A 6000-nucleotide genomic window follows, 5' to 3' on the forward strand; every position below is an offset into this window, starting at 1 on the left:
GCATCAAAATGAGGTATACCGAGGATGGCGAAGTGAAGAAAACCCAAGAATGTGAAAGCAATAAAGAAAAGATTGAGGGGGACCACAAACGAAACCAAAGTTGGTCAAAGAGAAACGAAGAAATGATGGAAAAAGAAAGGTGGTTATAAGAGATTCTAATAAGAACAATAGAAGTAAACGAAAACGAAAAGAAAAGGAAAGCAGAAAAAAGAAAACAACAACAGGCCTTCCCATGAGATACGTCAAGTGACTGCTGCGTCGACACTTTGGCCCATGGCCTAACGATATCGAAGAAAAAAAATCGGGCATGGGCTAGCTTTATATCATGCCACACCTTGTACATGTAGAAGGAACCGTGCCCTTTCTTTACAGCCTTTTGTAACTTGGGCGTGCACCACGTTCACAAGAGAGTGCGTTCCTCGTCCATGTGTCGGAAGCTCACGTCGCAACTTCGATTCTTTCATTTTTAAATGCGTTTATTTACGTTCGTTTTATGTCAAACGGGCCTAATATCTAAGTTTTATCGTACTCTTGGTTGCTATCTTTTTCTTCGTCGTCTTCGTCAGGTACATGAGGCTTCTCAAATAGTCTTTTCAATAAAAATTTGTCGTTTGTCGACGGCTGCTTCAGCATTCTTCACAATCCATAGATTCTTCGGTTTCAAATATTGGAAGAAGAATACAAAAGTGCGTCTTCGGATTTTCATCCAATGCCTCTAGGACTCTGACTTGGTTCTTTATAGTTCTCGCAACGATGCCAGTCTCACATTAGGCTTGGTCTCAAACTGAACAATTGACAACTGGCAATTAACAATTGAACAAATGAGATTACTACTCTCTTCCTGTCATTTCTATGCTGTAACGCAAGAGTATTTTTCGAAGCCCTTTCCCTTTGCCTGTCAATCTTGACGAGATAGTCAGTTTGTTCGAAGGCCTACACCCGAGAATGATGCAGTTTACCAGCTTGGTGTATGACTATCAGCAGATCGAGTAGCTATCAGAACTTGACAGGGCGCGGAATGTACATTGAACTTTCTTGTTTGAAACAATTATTTCTTTGTTTGAAACAATTATGCCGTCAAAATGATGTATATAGCTTAAAAAGCTGCTGTAAAACAAAGTTGTGATTTGCCTAAAATGGGTCTCAAAATGCAGGAAATGAGGTTTCTGGGAACCTAGATTTTCAAAAATTTCCGGGGGAGCATGCCCCTAGTAAGAGCGCCTCTGGCGCTCAGCAAGATTTGGGGCTCAACGAACACCCCTATCGGAACCTTTGCTACGCGCCTGATGTTATTTCCGAAGTGTTAATGATAGAATTAAAATACTTTCATAAATAGAATGTGCAAAATATAAAATATATGGGGTCCTTGTGAATGTGAGCATATTCTACGACCGTTAGACAATGAAAGTTCGTGTCCTATGAGATATAGTGTCACTCGCATTAGATAGAAGATCACAGCGGCTTTAAAAGCCCACGTTGCCTTTTATCTATGCTCCTGTCACAATAATCCATAGAACACTCGCGTTCATTGTCCAACCATTACATACAATTAAAGCTTTCAAAATTCAAATGATGAATCTGTCAAAACATGAAAATACGAACATTTTTCTCAGTATGATTATTCTGAAACATTTTGAGTCAGTTGTTATCACAATCTTTTGAAAGTCTCAAAAAAACATGATTGAGGTTATTTTCACCCACTCTGTCTAAAACTGGAAATGACATATCGTAAGTCCAATTCTAAATCAATATTCTACCCAACAACAACCTTTTCCTCGACAATATTCTACTCCCTATTAAAAATTAATATTGTGATTTATCGGGCCTCCAAAGCCCTTCTTGTTTTCCAGGACACCCACAATCCTGGAAAGTTTAGAAAGTTAAAGGGCCTCTTTGCACCTAAGAGTATCCTAAATTTCCCCCAAGTAATCCCCGGAAGGCCTTCGCTTCTCGCACCTAGGTAACGAACAGACAATTCTATAAGAAGGATTAATAAGAAATATTTTATCATTGCGTGTCAACAATGCGGGTTCTGGTATCCTACCTCCAGGGAGTTCACTATTTGGCATTGTAATAATTTACTTACTTTCTTTCTACAAACAAATAAAGAGATCTAAAAGAAAGAGTTAAGATTTGGCGATGGACTTCATTGTAAGTAGAAAAATATGTTGTAACTCACAATATACCACTGTTCCTTAAATAACGGGTCTGTGAAACGTGTGGACAAAAGTTGATCCGGTTTTTTTATCCATTCAACCTGTAAAATATTACATTTTTACAAATACAATAAGTAAAAATCAACAAGTAGATGCCACTTTTTTGTGCTTTTGTCAGTTAATGATCAGAGATGACGTGAAAATGTGATTGGTAAAAGTGGTACGTTAGCCATAGACGATTGTGTCACTGGTATTGTTCTTACCACTTTTCGACGTCTTCTGTGATCTATACCCGCACAGAGCCACGGCAAAAGGGAATACCATAAATGGTCGAATTAGCGCCCGGTGCGCTTATTTAATTTTTTGGGTCGAGAGGGGGTCGCAAATTCAAAGGGGGGCGCTTATTTGAATGGGTGCTTATTTTTTCTCTTCAAATTTCGGTCCAGACTAAAATTGACTTTATTTCAAGTACAAAAATTAAGAAAAGTGAAACGAATCTATAAGGAGAAACACAAATCTGTATGGTCACTTTCAAGGTCCTGCTGCCACTAAGTTCTGGTTTTAAAATCCTTCTATTCTAGTTCCATTTTGGTATCGCTATCCTCACGAGGAACTTACTAAAGGGAAAGGTCTATGCACTCACATGGATATTTCCCCCGAAGAAATGAGAAGAAAACCTGCCATACTTTAAGGGTCCAAGAGTTGTACTGTTTGATCTATTCATTAAAGATGCCTGTACTGCATACCGTATATTCTTTGTTTTTGTTTTTTTTCTTGGGGAGGGGTGTGGGACGCTTATTTGAAAGGGGGCGTTTATTCAATACTTTTAGCCTCAAGGGGGCCGCCAATTTGAAAGGGGGTGCTTATTTGAAGGGGTGCTAATTCGAGCATTTACGGTATGTCTATTTTATAAAATATCACAGGCATTGTCAAGTGAGCATATTAACTAAATCACGTAATCTTTTGGAAAAGTATTTCCAAAGTTTTCAAAGTATCCTCTAGGCTACTGCACACAATCAAAATTATAGAATACCTAGAAATAGGCACTGACAGTCAGACAATATCTTTTTCAACTGACCTTTTTGCGAGTAGGAAATGATTTCTACGCAATCAAGCAAATACTACTAGTGTGTTAACAGTGAGTTAAAAGTTGTGAGTTCTAGGATCGCAAGCCAGAAATCCTGGAGAGCTTGGAAGCTTTGTCAATTTCATAGCAACACCTGAGATAGCATCTACTAATGTCTATCTCAAAATTCACATTCACTTCGGGGGCATTCACAACTCATCACTTCATTAATTGTAAACGGCGCCACCTGTACGAGCAGTCTGAAAAAAAATTTCCCCACTGTGTTGTAAACCACCATGAGGCCTTTTGATGTGTGCGGTATATAAATGGCATTTCATTTCATTTCCAGGGAACTGTGTAGTCTGAAAAAGCCAGACTAAACGAACAGGGAGTTGCACTCAGGAAATCCTGTTCATTTTATCCAAAGGTTTAAATTTCACGTTCCCAAATTAAAGCTTCTCGGGTAATTTTTCGAGCCTCCAAAGCTCTTCTTGTTTTCCAGGACACCCGACAATCCCGGAAAGTCTAGAAATTTAACAAGGGATTTTTTTCCTCCAGTTATAACTGGAAGGCTGGACTTCTCATGCTTGGGCAACGTAGAGCCACCCCTCTAAGAGGGATTAGTAAAAACTATTTTATCATTGTGTCTACAGTGCAAGTTCTGGTATTCTACTTCAAGGGAGTTTACTATTTGGCAAAAATAATAATTAATTTAGTTTCTTTCAACATACAGATAAAGAGTTCTTAAATATAAAGTAGAAACAGTTAAGATTCGGCAATGGACTTCACTGTAAGAAAAAAATGTTGTAACTCACAAACTTATCCCAGTTAAATCTTGTGGACAAAAGTTGATACTTTTTTTCTTTCTGCTGCATAAACCATTCAACCTATAAATAATAATTTTTTACGAATATAATAAGTAAAAATTAACAAAATTTCCAATAACATTTTCACGTCATCTAGCTCTAATCTATAACTGGCAAACGCGCGAAAAAAATGGTATCTGAGATACCATTTTTTTCGCGCGTTTGCCAGTTATAGATTAGAACTAGATGACGTGAAAATGTGATTGGAAAAAAATTGGTACGTTAGCCATAGACGATTGTGTCACTGGACATAGTTCTTACCATTTTTTAACGTCTACTGTGTAATGACGTTATCAACGTCTCTGTCCCTTAGAAAAGGACTTATTACCATTGTAAGCAAAGCAATGAAAACATCCGGGCATTTGACTTACAAAAGTGAGAAAGTAGAGTATCAAATGCAAGATAAGCGGTAAGAAATATTATTAAATCTCTCAGTTAGTACGCGAAGTGTGATTGGTCAATTTTGCGGCCGAATTTCGCTGTACAGCCCGCTAAACTTGAAAGTTTCCTTTCCTGGGCGCCCGATTAACCAAAGAGATATAATAAATCATCTTACTAACCTCGTTTTCTCGGTCTGTACTCTAAGTTACGGATCCTCGCTTTTTCTCGTTGATATATGGCCCGTGCGCTTCGCGCTCGGTCCATAACTTAGAGTACGAACCTCGAACTCGGACCCCAAGATCTTTGAAAGAATTCTAAAAAATCAAGCAGCAAGCATTTCTGTTGATCAGATCCAGCTTAAATTTGAAAATTTGTTATACGTGTATACTTAAGGTTACCGTGTACCTTCAGGGGTGGCTTCAGTTTAATGGATGTAGCGCCTCTCAGTTACATCATAGATACCCAAACCCTTTATCAAATTAATGCTTATAGAACTGGGTATTCAAATATTTCATTGCTGTTCCAAGAAAATAAATTCCCAGGTTTTCTGTAAAGCCGAAACTTGAAGGTCCAGATCTTCGTTCAAGAGTTCCAACTCAACGCGATTTTTGTATTTTGGAAGTTTGTTTTTTTTCTCCAGGTCAGGATAGTTGTAACTCTTGAGAGTGTCCCCTCCAAGCGAGAATTAAAGTTTGAGAAAACAGCGCTTGAAAAAAATTCTCGCTACATAAATAAGTACCGCCCCCTGACGCCTTTATGGAAAATTAGCAAATCAGTTTGCATTTTACTTTTTTTTTTCGGTTACCTCCTGTGAAAATTTTTTTCGCAGTTTTGCACATACTCGCGTTCGGTAGAGTAATCAACTCCATCACCTTTTTGTTGAATATCTGCTGTGTTTGTTGTACGTCGATTTTGTAATCTGTAGTCATTATGAGAAAAACAACACGGAAACTGAGGCCGAACTCGTCAAGCAAAGCTGTTAGGCCGAAGCAGAAGCGGAAGAGGCGGGAAAAATTATCAGCACAAAGCGGATCTTGTGTCTTATAGGGAGCCTTGATCGATAGTAACGGTCGATATGTCGGTCGACTCACGGTTGATATCTCGGTCGAGCCTCGGTTGCTACTCGGTCGATAATTGGGGATGACTCTGTTGATGTTCGCTATGGTGGTCGTCGTATCGACCGAGGTGGCTGTCGGCCGATATAGATAGCAATACACCGACACATCACCGATACTTCATCGATATTTCACCGCTTACCGGCCGATAGTATCGGCCGATATATCGGTCAATATTCTATCGATGTTTTTTCGACACTTCGTCCTTATCTCGATCGACATTCGTGTACATAGCGTACCGCTATATCAGTCGTCATATCAGTTGATGGCCAATATAATAACGACCGATAGTCGGTCGATAGTCTGTCGTTATCTCATTGTATTCTTCCACTATTGCATCATTTTACCAAATAAGGTCAAGAGAACGCGCAAAAATATGCCAGCGTATTACACTGTAGTGTCCCGGTTTAACCGGT

The 6000-nt window shown here is 39.0% G+C and overlaps 1 pseudogene across 1 annotated transcript in view; it reads right to left on the reverse strand.

Annotated features, from left to right (window-relative positions):
* The window catches only part of LOC146480427 (furin-like), a 35671-nt pseudogene that overhangs the window by 24089 nt on the left and 5582 nt on the right, over positions 1–6000 (reverse strand). Inside the window, exons 3-4 of the transcript XR_014864706.1 lie at positions 4038–4109; positions 2180–2257 (exon numbers count right to left, since the gene is read on the reverse strand). The product of XR_014864706.1 is annotated as a furin-like (transcript). The remainder of the gene's footprint in view (positions 1–2179; positions 2258–4037; positions 4110–6000) is intronic.

Source organism: Pavona decussata, unplaced genomic scaffold (assembly GCF_977016875.1).
Source record: "Pavona decussata unplaced genomic scaffold, jaPavDecu1.1 SCAFFOLD_53, whole genome shotgun sequence".
Classification (NCBI taxonomy): Eukaryota; Metazoa; Cnidaria; class Anthozoa; order Scleractinia; family Agariciidae; genus Pavona; species Pavona decussata.